The sequence below is a fragment of the Triticum urartu genome, chromosome 7A (assembly GCF_056163025.1).
Source record: "Triticum urartu cultivar PI428250 chromosome 7A, HENAU_Tu73, whole genome shotgun sequence".
NCBI lineage: Eukaryota > Viridiplantae > Streptophyta > Magnoliopsida > Poales > Poaceae > Triticum > Triticum urartu.
This window is the reverse complement of record NC_141879.1, coordinates 742433145-742448288: the sequence shown is the minus strand read 5'-3', so window position 1 is coordinate 742448288 and position 15144 is coordinate 742433145. Positions and strand designations below refer to the sequence as shown.

Sequence of the window (15144 nt, the reverse complement as noted above, 5' to 3'; positions counted from 1 at the left end):
AACTGGAGTTCTACAATGACATCTCAAACTTAATATACATTACAAAGGACTCATATTCAGACTTGAGCATCAAGTCAACTTCTGACGAAATGAAATTAACAAAGAAACGGTACAAGCAATTAGAGCATCAGGAATCCACATCATCTAAACAAAGATGGGCTATCAAACAAACAATCTATGTAACAAGCTTGGCCATAACTGGCTGCGGCAGCCGCTAGTACTTGGCACAGAAGTTCACATCCTTCATGAGAAAGATCATCACGCTGGCCGCGGCACAAGCACCCAAGAACATGAGATGGCCATGACCTGCAAAATAACATGGACAAATGGGACATCATTTCAACTATATATAGAGGCATGATTTTGACAAGAATTAAAATGAATAATTCTAGGCTAGAAGAGAAATATATAACACCTAATACCAGCTAAACAGTACATGGATTGCATCAAAGCTCTTCACAAGGATGTCCTAAAATGGTATTGTCATCTTCCAGTACATGCGGAAAAAATCTTTGTAGATTTTTTTAATGATTTGGCACCTCTACAAAGATTATCTGCCTAGCTGAACTATATATCAACAATTTGAGGTTGATGCTTTATCCTTCTGTTCAAGTGCATCTGTAAGCTCATGCGCAAGTGCAATGGGTGCAAATAGTGTTTGTTTTCTTCATCTCAATGTTTGTTGGTAAGTTGCACTTGAACAACACATGCTCAAGAAAGTCATGATTATTTCATCTTGTTTATCATATCATTGCCTGAAGCAAACAAGATTAATTGTCACAAGCAGAGTATTCCCTGCTACCAGATAATGGCTGTGGTTTTTGTAATCAGTGTATTGTGTACATACCCACCCACAGGATTTCTTAAGCAAGTTGCAACTTGGATAATGGAATCCAAACCTAAATGGAGCCGTCGTCTGGGACAAAGGAGGATTTCTTCAGAGAAATGAGCTGATTTTTGTTCTTGCCACTACACCTGACATTATTATTATTAGGTAAATAATTTGAACAGAAACAAACTCGGTTATTCCTTGCATCCATGGAATAGTTAAGCAACTTACAAACTGAATTAGTAGTACTCCTACCACAAATACACAAACACAAGTACTAGTACAGTGTATATATAAATAAAAGCATGGAACGCATCAATGCTCGTCGAATTCGCAGCTGCTCGTGGTCACCGTCGAATGTGCGTGCGTTAGCCAGCAGCGGTACGCGGCAGAGTGTGCACACTACTGTAAATAAATTTGCAAACTACTGTAATGGACAGATGCAAACTGAAACTGAACCGAACATGTACACAAATCGAAGTGGTTCTTTGTTGAGGAATAAAGACCTGGTTGCTGCTGTTGTCCAGACGAGGAGGGGACCACCAGGGGCACCTTGCCGCCCGAGCACCTTGTCGACTTGCCGCAGGAGGAGTAGGACCTGGTCAACAGAGAAGAAACAGGAGTTACCTGCCGGCAGAGGGAAGGTGGCGCAGCGGAGACGGCCCGGCGACCTCAACCCTAGCGGACGGGGTGGCGCGGCGGAACCGATGGGAGGGCCAGCTCGGGCTAGCTCATGGTTGGGACTACTGTGCCAAGGAGGGGGCGGCACCGGAGGGTGACGGCGAGGTGGCCGGTGGGTGAAGGGTGGGCGGCGGGCGGCGGCGAGGAGGAAGAGACAGAAGGCAGCGGCGCGGGGGAAGCGACAGGGGGCTAGTGCGTGGGAGCCTGGGAGGCGACAAACCAATACAATGAACCGGGTTCTACCCATGGTTTGTAGCCCATAATGCATCAAACGGTTTCAGCCCATAACCAACTATACCCAAACTGGTTCTTCTCCAAACCGAAACCAAACCAAACTTAAGAAAGCCTCAGCCCAATAAGACCTAAACCAATCAAGCCCATAATAAAAACCAACCCATTTCACCCAGTTTTTCTAAAACCACTCCCAGATTTACTTAAGGCCCACCCTAGGTGCGCCCCCCGCCCCTCTCTCCCCCCTTGGCCGCACCCTAGATGGGTTTTGGGGGCTGCCGCCCCCCCTAGGGAGGGAACCCTAGATGGGGGCGCAGCCCCTCCCCTTCCCCTATATATACTTGAGGTTAGGGGGCTGCAACACACACGATTTGATCTCTCCCTGGCGCAGCCCTACCCCTCTCCCTCCTCGTCTCTTGCGGTGCTTGGCGAAGCCTTGCTGGAGTACCACGCTCCTCCTCCACCACCACGCCGTTGTGCTGTTGCTGGATGGAGTCTTCCTCAACTTCTCCCTCTCTCCTTGCTGGATCAAGGCATGGGAGACGTCACCGGGCTGTACGTGTGTTGAACACGGAGGTGCCGTCCGTTCGGCACTAGGATCATCGGTGATTTGGATCGCGACGAGTACGACTCCATCAACCCCGTTCTCTTGAACGCTTCCGCGTAGCGATCTACAAGGGTATGTAGATGCACTCTCCTTCCCCTCGTTGCTGGTTTCTCCATAGATTGATCTTGGTGACACGTAGGAAAATTTTGAATTTCTGCTACGTTCCCCAACAGTGGCATCATGAGCTAGGTCTATTGCGTAGATTCTATGCACGAGTAGAACACAAAGTAGTTGTGGGCGTTGATTTTGTTCAATATGCTTACCGTTACTAGTCCAATCTTGATTCGGCGGCATTGTGGGATGAAGCGGCCCGGACCGACCTTACACGTACTCTTACATGAGACTGGTTCCACCGACTGACATGCACTAGTTGCATAAGGTGGCTAGCGGGTGTCTGTCTCTCCCACTTTAGTCGGATCGGATTCGATGAAAAGGGTCCTTATGAAGGGTAAATAGCAATTGGCATATCACGTTGTGGTTTTTGCGTAGGTAAGAAACGTTCTTGCTAGAAACCCATAGCAGCCACGTAAAACATGCAAACAACAATTAGAGGACGTCTAACTTGTTTTTGCAGGGTATGCTATGTGATGTGATATGGCCAAGAAGAATGTGATGAATGATATGTGATGTATGAGATTGATCATGTTCTTGTAATAGGAATCATGACTTGCATGTCGATGAGTATGACAATCGGCAGGAGCCATAGGAGTTGTCTTTATTTATTGTATGACCTGCATGTCATTGAACAACGCCATGTAATTACTTTACTTTATTGCTAACCGGTAGCCATAGTAGTAGAAGTAATGGTTGGCGAGCAACTTCATGGAGACACGATGATGGAGATCATGATGATGGAGATCATGGTGTCATGCCGGTGACAAGATGATCATGGAGCCCCAAGATGGAGATCAAAGGAGCTATATGATATTGGCCATATCATGTCACTATTATTTGATTGCATGTGATGTTTATCATGTTTTTGCATCTTGTTTACTTAGAACGACGGTAGTAAATAAGATGATCCCTCATAATAATTTCAAGAAAGTGTTCCCCCTAACTGTGCACCGTTGCGACAGTTCGTTATTTTGAAGCACCACGTGATGATCGGGTGTGATAGATTCCAACGTTCACATACAACGGGTGTAAGACAGATTTACACACGCGAAACACTTAGGTTGACTTGACGAGCCTAGCATGTACAGACATGGCCTCGGAACACAAGAGACCGAAAGGTCGAGCATGACTCGTATGATAGATACGATCAACATGAAGATGTTCACCGATGATGACTAGTCCGTCTCACGTGATGATCGGACACGGCCTAGTTGACTCGGATCATGTAATCACTTGGATGACTAGAGGGATGTCTATCTGAGTGGGAGTTCATAAGATGAACTTAATTATCCTGAACATAGTCAAAAGGTCTTCGCAAATTATGTCGTAGCTCGCGCTTCAGTTCTACTATTTAGATATGTTCCTAGAGAAAATTTAGTTGAAAGTTGATAGTAGCAATTATGCGGACTAGGTCCGCAAACTGAGGATTGTCCTCATTGCTTCATAGAAGGCTTATGTCCTTAATGCACCGCTCAGTGTGCTGAACCTCAAACGTCGTTTGTGGATGTTACGAACATCGAACATACACGTTTAGATAACTACGTGATAGTTCAGTTAAACGGTTTAGAGTTGAGGCACCAAAGACGTTTTTCGAAACGTCGCGGAACATATGAGATGTTTCGAGGGCTGAAATTGGGATTTCAGGCTTGTGCCCACATCAAGAGGTATAAGACCTCCGACGATTTTCTTAGCCTGCAGACTAAGGGAGAAAAGCTCAATTGTTGAGCTTGTGCTTAGATTGTCTGAGTACAACAATCATTTGAATCGAGTGGGAGTTGATCTTCCAGATGAGATAGTGATGTTTCTCCAAAGTCATTACCACCAAGCTGCTAGAGCTTCGTGATGAACTATAATGCATCGGGGACATATATGATGATCCTTGAGATATTCGCGATGTTTGACACCACAAAAGTAGAAATCAAGAAGGAGCATCAATTGTTGATGGTTGGTGAAACCACTAGTTTCAAGAAGGGCAAGGGAAAGAAGGGATACTTCATGAAACGGCAAAATCAGCTGCTGCTCTAGTGAAGAAACCCAAAGTTGAACCCAAACCCGAGACTAAGTGCTTCTGTAATAAGGGGAACAGCCACTGGAGCAGAATTACCCTAGATACTTGGTAGATGAGAAGGCTGGCAAGGTCGGTAGAAGTATATTGGATATACATTGTGTTAATGTGTACTTTACTAGTACTCCTAGTAGCACCATGGTATTAGATACCGGTTCGGTTGCTAAATGTTAGTAAACTCGAAACAAAAGGCTGCGGAGTAAACGGAGACTAGCTAAAGGTGAGCTGGCAATATGTGTTGAAAGTTTTTCCAAGCTTGATGTGATCAAGCATCGCACGCTCCCTCTACCATCGAGATTGGTGTTTGCATTGAGCATAGACATGATTGGATTATGTCTATCGCAATGCGGTTATTCATTTAAGGAGAATAATGGTTACTCTGTTTATTTGAATAATACCTTCAATGGTCTTGCACCTAAAATGAATGGTTTATTGAATCTCGATCGTAGTGATACACATGTTCATGCCAAAAGATATAAGATAGTAATGATAGTACCACCTACTTGTGGCACTGCCACGTAAGTCATATCGGTACAAAACGCATGAAGAAGCTCCATGTTGATGGATCTTTGGGCTCACTCGTTTTTGAAAAGTTTGAGACATGCGAACCATGTCTATTGGTGTATATGCATGAAGAAACTCCATGAAAATGGACCGTTTGGACTCACTTGATTTGGAACCACTTGAGACATGCAAATCATACCACATGGGCAAGATGACTGAAAGCCTCATTTTCAGTGAAATGGAACTAGAAACCAACTTGTTGGAAGTAATACATTTTGATGTGTGCAGTCCAATGAGTGCTGAGGCATGTAGTGGATATCGTTATGTTCTTACTTCACAGATGATTTGAGTAGATGTTGAGTATATTTACTTGATGAATCACGAGTCTGAATTATTGAAAGGTTCAGGTAATTTCAAGGTGAAGTTGAAAGATCATCGTGACAAGAGGATAAAATATCTATGATATGATCATAGAGATGAATATCTGAATTACGAGTTTGGCACAGGATTAAGATATTGTGGAAATTGTTTCACAACTAATACAGCTTGGAACACCATAGTGTGATGGTATGTCCGAACATCATAACTGCACCCTATTGGATATGATGCATACCATGATGTCTCTTATCGAATTACCACGATAGTTTATGGGTTAGGCATTAGAGACAACCACATTCACTTTAAATAGGGCACCACGTAATTCCGATGAGATGACACCGTATGAACTATGGTTTAGAGAAACCTAAGCTGTCATTCCTTAAAAGTTTGGGGCTGCGACGCTTATGTGAAAAGTTTCAGGCTGATAAGCTTGAACCCAAAGCGGATAAATGCATCTTCATAGGACACCCAAAACAGTTGGGTATACCTCCTATCTCAGATCCGAAAGCAATAAGGGATTGTTTTTAGAATCGGGTCCTTTCTCGAGGAAAAGTTTCTCTCGAAGGAATTGAGTGGGAGGATGGTGGAGACTTGATGAGGTTATTGAACCGTCTCTTCAACTAGTGTGTGGCAGGGCACAGGAAGTTGTTCCTGTGGCACCCACACCAATTGAAGTGGAAGCTTATGATATTGATCATGAGACTTCGGATCAAGTCACTCCCAAACCTCGTAGGACGACAAGGATGCGTACTACTTCAGAGTGGTACGTAATCCTGTCTTGGAAGTCATGTTGCTAGACAACAATGAACCTACGAGCTATGGAGAAGCGATGGTGGGCCTGGATTCCAAAATGGCTCGAGGCCATATAATCCGAGAGAGGATCCATATGTGAAAACAAAAGTGTAGACTTTGGAAGAACTACTTGATGGTCGTAAGGCTGTTAGGTACATATGGATTTTAAAAGGAAGACGGACAATGATGGTAAGTGTCACCATTAAGAAAGCTCGACTTGTCGTTAAGATGTTTTCCGACAAGTTCAAGGAGTTGACTACGATGAGACTTTCTCACTCGTAGCGATGCTAAGAGTCTGTTGGAATTATATTAGCGATTACTGCATTATTTATGAAATCTTGGAGATAGGATGTCAAAAACATTGTTTCCTCGACGATTTTCTTGAGGAAAGGTTGTATGTGATACAACCGGAAGGTTTTGTCAATCCTGAATGATGCTAATAAGTATGCAAAGCTCCAGCAATCCTTCTAAAGGGCTGGAGTAAGCATCTTGGAGTTGGAATGTATGATTTGATGAGATGATCAAAGATTTTGGTGTATACAAAGTTTATGAGAAACTTGTATTTCCAAAGAAGTGAGTGGGAGCACTATAGAATTTCTGATAAGTATATGTTGTTGACATATTGTGGATCAGAAATGATGTATAATTTCTGGAAAGCATATAGGGTTATTTGAAAAGTGTTTTTCAATAGAAAACCTGGATTAGGCTACTTGAACATTGAGCATCTAGATCTATGGGGATAGATCAAAAACGCTAAATGGTACTTTCAAATGAGCACATACCTTGACATGATCTTGAAGGTGTTCAAGATGGATCAATCAAGGAAGGAGTTCTTGCCTGAGTTGTAAGGTATGAAGTTAAGACTTAAAGCTTGACCACGGCAGAAGAAAGAGAAAGGACGAATGTCGTCCCCTATGCTTTTGTCATAGGCTCTATACGGTATGCCATGCTGAGTACCACACCTAATGTGTGCCTTGCCACATGTCTGGCAAGAGGGTACAAAGGTGATCCGGGAGTGGATCGCTAGATAGCGGTCAAAATTATCCTTGGAGTAATAAGGACATGTTTCTCGATTATGGAGGTGATAAAGAGTTCGGCGTAAAGGGTTACATCAATGCAAGCTTTAACACCTATCCGAATGACTCTGAGTAGCAAACCGGATACATATAGTGGAGCAACCATTTGGAATAGCTCCAAGTGGAGCGTGGAAGCAGCATTTACAAGATGACATAGAAATTTGCGAAGTACATACGAATCTGAATGTTGCAGACCCGTTGACTGAAACCTCTCTCACAAGCATAACATGATCAAACCCAGAACTCATTGAGTCTTAACCACATGATGATGTGAACTAGTTTAGTGACACTAGTAAACTCTTGGATGTTGGTCACATGGCGATGTGACCTGTGAGTGTTAATCACATGGCGATGTGAACTAGATTATTGACTCTAGTGCAAGTGGGAGACTGTTGGAAATATGCCCTAGAGGCAATAATAAATTCATTATTATTATATTTCCTTGTTCATGATAATCGTTTATTATCCATGCTAGAATTGTATTGATAGGAAACTCAGATACATGTGTGGATACATAGACAACACCATGTCCCTAGTAAGCCTCTAGTTGACTAGCTCGTTGATCAATAGATGGTTACGGTTTCCTGACCATGGACATTGGATGTCGTTGATAACGGGATCACATCATTAGGAGAATGATGTGATGGACAATACCCAATCCTAAGCCTAGCACATAGATCGTGTAGTTCGTATGCTAAAGCTTTTCTAATGTCAAGTATCATTTCCTCAGACCATGAGATTGTGCAACTCCCGGACACCGTAAGAATACTTTGGGTGTGCCAAACGTCACAACGTAACTGGGTGGCTATAAAGGTACACTACAGGTATCTTTGAAAGTGTCTGTTGGGTTGGCACGAATCGAGACTGGGATTTGTCACTCCATGTGACGGAGAGGTATCTCTGGGCCCACTCGGTAGGACATCATCATAATGTGCACAATGCGATCAAGGAGTTGATCACGGGATGATGTGTTACGGAACGAGTAAAAGAGACTTGCCGGTAACGAGATTGAACAAGGTATCGGGATACCGACGATCGAATCTCGGGCAAGTATCGTACCGCTAGACAAAGGGAATTGTATATGGGATTGATCGAATCCTCGACATCGTGGTTCATCCGATGAGATCATTGTGGAACATGTGGGAACCAACATGGGTATCTAGATCCTGCTGTTGGTTATTGATTGGAGAACGTCTCGGTCATGTCTGCATGGTTCCCGAACCCGTAGGGTCTACACACTTAAGGTTCGATGACGCTAAAGGAAGTTTGTATGTGGTTACCGAATGTTGTTCGGAGTCCCGGATGAGATCCCGGACGTCACGAGGAGTTCCGGAATGGTCCGGAAGTAAAGATTTATATATGGGAAGTCCTGTTTTGGTCACCTGAAAAGTTTCGGGTTTTATCGGTAACATATCGGGACCACCGGGAGGGTCCCGGGGGTCCACCAAGTGGGGCCACCAGCCCCAGAAGGTTGCGTGGGCCAAGTGTGGGAGGGGACCAGCCCCAGGTGGGCTGGTGCGCCCCCCACCAAGGCCCAAGGCGCAGGGAGAGTGGGAGGGGGCAAACCCTAGGTCCAGATGGGCCTTAAGGCCCACCCTAGGTGCGCCCCCCTCTCTCCCCCCTTGGCCGCACCCTAGATGGGTTTTGGGGGCTGCCGCCCCCCCTAGGGAGGGAACCCTAGATGGGGGCGCAGCCCCTCCCCTTCCCCTATATATACTTGAGGTTAGGGGGCTGCAACACACACGATTTGATCTCTCCCTGGCGCAGCCCTACCCCTCTCCCTCCTCGTCTCTTGCGGTGCTTGGCGAAGCCTTGCTGGAGTACCACGCTCCTCCACCACCACCACGCCGTTGTGCTGTTGCTGGATGGAGTCTTCCTCAACTTCTCCCTCTCTCCTTGCTGGATCAAGGCATGGGAGACGTCACCGGGCTGTACGTGTGTTGAACACGGAGGTGCCGTCCGTTCGGCACTAGGATCATCGGTGATTTGGATCACGACGAGTACGCTCCATCAACCCCATTCTCTTGAACACTTCTGCGTAGCGATCTACAAGGGTATGTAGATGCACTCTCCTTCCCCTCGTTGCTGGTTTCTCCATAGATTGATCTTGGTGACACGTAGGAAAATTTTGAATTTATGCTACGTTCCCCAACATTTACCAACCGGGAAGTCCCATTCTTGATGTATCGGACAGCAGCTCGGACATGTTTGATTGAAAGTTCAACTTCTTTTAGGCCATCTTGTACAATAAGGTTGACAATATGTGCCGCGCATCTCATATGCAGAAACTTTCCATCAGCTATGCTAGTTTTAGCCTCAACCAAACACTTTCTCAAGTGAACAATGCAGCCATCATTATTGCTCGCATTATCCACGGTGACTGTCATAACTCTCTCTAACCCCCATTCCATCAAACATCTCTGCAAGTTCTTCCCAAGATCCTTCCCCTTGTGGCCCTTCACCGTGATGAAATTTATAATCTTCTTATGCTATTTCCAGTGTTCGTCAATAAAGTGTGCAGTCACTATCATATAGCCATCTTGCTGCTGAGAAGTCCAACAATCCGTGGTTACACACACACTTCCACAATTCTCTTTGAAAAACTTTTTCAACTTGGACTTCTCATCTAGATAAATTTTCACAGTGTCCCTGGTACAAGTTCTTCTTGATGGTGGACTAAAGCGGGGGCAAGCAACTGAAATGAACTTTCTGAATCCAGATTTTTCACCAAATGCAAAAGGTAGCTCATCCTCTATGACCATTACAACAAATGTCTTCCTAACTACATCTGCATCATATCTCCAAGTGCTAATGGCATCTCCCGGAGTTGCTTGCAAAGTGGTCTGATTTGGATCCAATTTCCTATCCGGATTGCGCTTGCATATACCAAAGTGCCTGTGCATTGTTGTTGTCCCATTGCATGTTGTAGCAGCTTGAATTGGTCGGTCACAATACTTGCACATTCCTTCCTTCACTAACCCCTTATCTGTTGGGGAACATAGTAATTTCAAAATTTTCCTACGCACACGCAAGATCATGGTGATGCATAGCAACGAGAGGGGAGAGTATAATCTACATACCCTTGTAGATCGCAATGGAAGCGTTGACACAACGTAGAGGAAGTAGTCGTACGTCTTCTTCCCGATCCGACCGATCCAAGCACCGTTACTCCGGCACCTCCGAGTTCTTAGCACACGTACAGCTCGATGACGCTCCCTGGGCTCCGATCCAGCAAAGCTTCGGGGATGAGTTCCGTCAGCACAACGGCGTGGTGACGATGATGATGTTTCACCGATGCAGGGCTTCGCCTAAGCACTACAACGATATGACCGAGGTGGAATATGGTGGCAGGGGGCACCGCACACGGCTAAGGAACGATCACGAGGATCAACTTGTGTGTTCTAGGGTGCCCCCCTGCTCCCGTATATAAAGGAGCAAGGGGGAGGCCGGCCGGCCTATGGGGCGCGCCAAGGGAGGGGGAGTCCTCCTCCTAGTGGGAGTAGGACTCCCCTTTCCTAGTCCAACTAGGAGACTTGGGGGGAAGGAAAGAGAGGGAGAGGGAGAGGGAAAAAGGGGGGCCGCGCCCTCCCCTCCTAGTCCAATTCGGACTCCCTTGAGGGGGGGGGGGCGCCACCTCTTGGGCTGCTGCCCTCTCTCTCCCCTCAGGCCCAATAAGGCCCATTACTTCCCCGGGGGGGGGGGGGGGGGGTTCCGGTAACCCCTCCGGCACTCCGGTTTTCTCCGAAATCACCCGGAACGCTTCCGGTGTCCGAATATAGCCGTCCAATATATCAATCTTTATGTCTCGACCATTTCGAGACTCCTCGTCATGTCCGTGATCACATCCGGGACTCCGAACTAACTTCGGTACATCAAAATGCATAAACTCATAATAACTGTCATCGTAACGTTAAGCGTGCGGACCCTACGGTTCGAGAACAATGCAGACATGACTGAGACAAATCTCCGGTCAATAACCAAAAGCGGGACCTGGATGCCCATATTGGCTCCTACATATTCTACGAAGATCTTTATCGGTCAGACCGCATAACAACATACGTTGTTCCTTTTGTCATCGGTATGTTACTTGCCCGAGATTCGATCATCGGTATCCAATACCTAGTTCAATCTCGTTACCGGCAAGTCTCTTTACTCGTTCCGTAATACATCATCTCGCAACTATCTCATTGGTTGCAATGCTTGCAAGGCTTATGTGATGTGCATTACCGAGAGGGCCCAGAGATACCTCTCCGACAATCGGAGTGACAAAACCTAATCTCGAAATACGCCAACCCAACATGTACCTTTGGAGACACCTGTAGTACTCCTTTATAATCACCCAGTTACGTTGTGACGTTTGGTAGCACCCAAAGTGTTCCTTCGGTAAACGGGAGTTGCATAATCTCATAGTTATAGGAACATGTATAAGTCATGAAGAAAGCAATAGCAACATACTAAACGATCGGGTGCTAAGCTAATGGAATGGGTCATGTCAATCAGATCATTCACTTAATGATGTGATCCCGTTAATCAAATAACAACTCATTGTTCATGGTTAGGAAACATAACCATCTTTGATTAACGAGCTAGTCAAGTAGAGGCATACTAGTGACACTTTGTTTGTCTATGTATTCACACATGTATTATGTTTCCGGTTAATACAATTCTAGCATGAATAATAAACATTTATCATGATATATACGGAAATAAATAATAACTTTATTATTGCCTCTAGGGCATATTTCCTTCAGTCTCCCACTTCCACTAGAGTCAATAATCTAGATTACACAGTAATGATTCTCACACCCATGGAGCCTTGGTGCTGATCATGTTTTGCTCGTGGAAGAGGCTTAGTCAACGGGTCTGCGACATTCAGATCCGTATGTATCTTGCAAATCTCTATGTCTCCCACCTGGACTAGATCCCGGATGGAATTGAAGCATCTTTTGATGTGCTTGGTTCTCTTGTGAAATCTGGATTCCTTTGCCAAGGCAATTGCACCAGTATTGTCACAAAAGATTTTCATTGGACCTGATGCACTAGGTATGACACCTAGATCGGATATGAACTCCTTCATCCAGACTCCTTCGTTTGCTGCTTCCGAAGCAGCTATGTACTCCGCTTCACATGTAGATCCCGCCACAACGCTTTGTTTAGAACTGCACCAACTGACAGCTCCACCGTTTAATGTAAACACGTATCTAGTTTGCGATTTAGAATCGTCCGGATCAGTGTCAAAGCTTGCATCAACGTAACCGTTTACAATGAGCTCTTTGTCACCTCCATACACGAGAAACATATCCTTTGTCCTTTTTAGGTACTTCAGGATGTTCTTGACCGCTGTCCAGTGATCCACTCCTGGATTACTTTGGTACCTCCCTGCTAGACTTATAGCGAGGCACACATCAGGTCTGGTACACATCATTGCATACATGATAGAGCCTATGGCTGAAGCATAGGGAACATCTTTCATATTCTCTCTATCTTCTGCAGTGGTCGGGCATTGAGTCTTACTCAACTTCACACCTTGTAACACAGGCAAGAACCCTTTCTTTGCTTGATCCATTTTGAACTTCTTCAAAACCTTGTCAAGGTATGTGCTTTGTGAAAGTCCAATTAAGCGTCTTGATCTATCTCTATAGATCTTAATGCCTAATATGTAAGCAGCTTCACCGAGGTCTTTCATTGAAAAACTCTTATTCAAGTATCCCTTTATGCTATCCAGAAATTCTATATCATTTCCAATTAGTAATATGTCATCTACATATAATATCAGAAATGCTACAGAGCTCCCACTCTCTTTCTTGTAAATACAGGCTTCTCCAAAAGTCTGTATAAAACCAAATGCTTTGATCACACTATCAAAATGTTTATTCCAACTCCGAGAGGCTTGCACCAGTCCATAAATGGATCGCTGGAGCTTGCACACTTTGTTAGCTCCCTTTGGATCGACAAAACCTTTTGGTTGCATCATATACAACTCTTCTTCCAGAAATCCATTCAGGAATGCAGTTTTGACATCCATCTGCCAAATTTCATAATCATAAAATGCGGCAATTACTAACATGATTCGGACAGACTTAAGCATCGCTACAGGTGAGAAGGTCTCATCGTAGTCAATCCCTTGAACTTGCCGAAAACCTTTTGCGACAAGTCGAGCTTTGTAGACAGTAATATTACCGTCAGCGTCAGTCTTCTTCTTGAAGATCCATTTATTCTCAATTGCTTGCCGATCATCGGGCAAGTCAACCAAAGTCCATACTTTGTTCTCATACATGGATCCCATCTCAGATTTCATGGCTTCAAGCCATTTTGCGGAATCTGGGCTCACCATCGCTTCTTCATAGTTCGTAGGTTCATCATGATCTAGTAGCATGACTTCCAGAACAGGATTACCGTACCACTCTGGTGCGGATCTCACTCTGGTTGATCTACGAGGTTTAGCAGTATCTTGATCTAAAGTTTCATGATCATCATCATTAGCTTCCTCACTAACTGGTGTAGGTGTCACTGAAACATTTTTCTGTGATGTACTACTTTCCAATAAGGGAGCAGGTACAGTTACCTCGTCAAGTTCTACCTTCCTCCCACTCACTTCTTTCGAGAGAAACTCCTTCTCCAGAAAGGATCCATTCTTAGCAACGAATGTCTTGCCTTCGGATCTGTGATAGAAGGTGTACCCAACAGTCTCTTTTGGGTATCCTATGAAGACACATTTCTCCGATTTGGGTTCGAGCTTATCAGGTTGAAGCTTTTTCACATAAGCATCGCAGCCCCAAATTTTAAGAAACGGCAACTTTGGTTTGTTGCCAAACCATAGTTCATAAGGCGTCGTCTCAACGGATTTTTATGGTGCCCTATTTAACGTGAATGCGGCCGTCTCTAAAGCATAACCCCAAAACGATAGCGGTATATCAGTAAGAGCCATCATAGATCGCACCATATCTAGTAAAGTACGATTACGACGTTCGGACACACCATTACGCTGTGGTGTTCCGAGTGGCGTGAGTTGCGAAACTATTCCGCATTGTTTCAAATGTACACCAAACTCGTAACTCAAATATTCTCCTCCACGATCAGATCGTAGAATTTTTATTTTCTTGTTACGATGATTTTCAACTTCACTCTGAAATTCTTTGAACTTTTCAAATGTTTCAGACTTGTGTTTCATTAAGTAGATATACCCATATTTGCTTAAGTCATCTGTGAAGGTGAGAAAATAACGATATCCGCCACGAGCCTCAATATTCATCGGACCACATACATCTGTATGTATGATTTCCAACAAATCTGTTGCTCTCTCCATAGTACCGGAGAACTGTGTTTTAGTCATCTTGCCCATGAGGCACGGTTCACAAGTACCAAGTGATTCATAATCAAGTGGTTCCAAAAGTCCATCAGTATGGAGTTTCTTCATGCGTTTTACACCGATATGACCTAAATGGCAGTGCCACAAATAAGTTGCACTATCATTATCAACTCTGCATCTTTTGGCTTCAACATTATGAATATGTGTGTTACTACTATCGAGATTCAACAAGAATAGACCACTCTTCAAGGGTGCATGACCATAAAAGATATTACTCATATGAATAGAACAACCATTATTCTCTGATTTAAATGAATAACCGTCTCGCATCAAACAAGATCCAGATATAATGTTCATGCTCAACGCTGGCACCAAATAACAATTATTTAGGTCTAATACTAATCCCGAAGGTAGATGTAGAGGTAGCGTGCCGACCGCGATCACATCGACTTTGGAACCGTTTCCCACGCGCATCGTCACCTCGTCCTTTGCCAGTGTTCGCTTAATCCGTAGTCCCTGTTTCGAGTTGCAAATATTAGCAACAGAACCAGTATCAAA

General features: G+C 44.5%; 1 pseudogene; it reads right to left on the bottom strand.

Moving 5' to 3' along the window:
* Positions 1 to 214: 214 nt before the first annotated feature.
* LOC147962608 (uncharacterized) lies at positions 215 to 1897 on the bottom strand (annotated as a pseudogene).
* Between the last annotated feature and the right edge of the window lie 13247 nt (positions 1898 to 15144).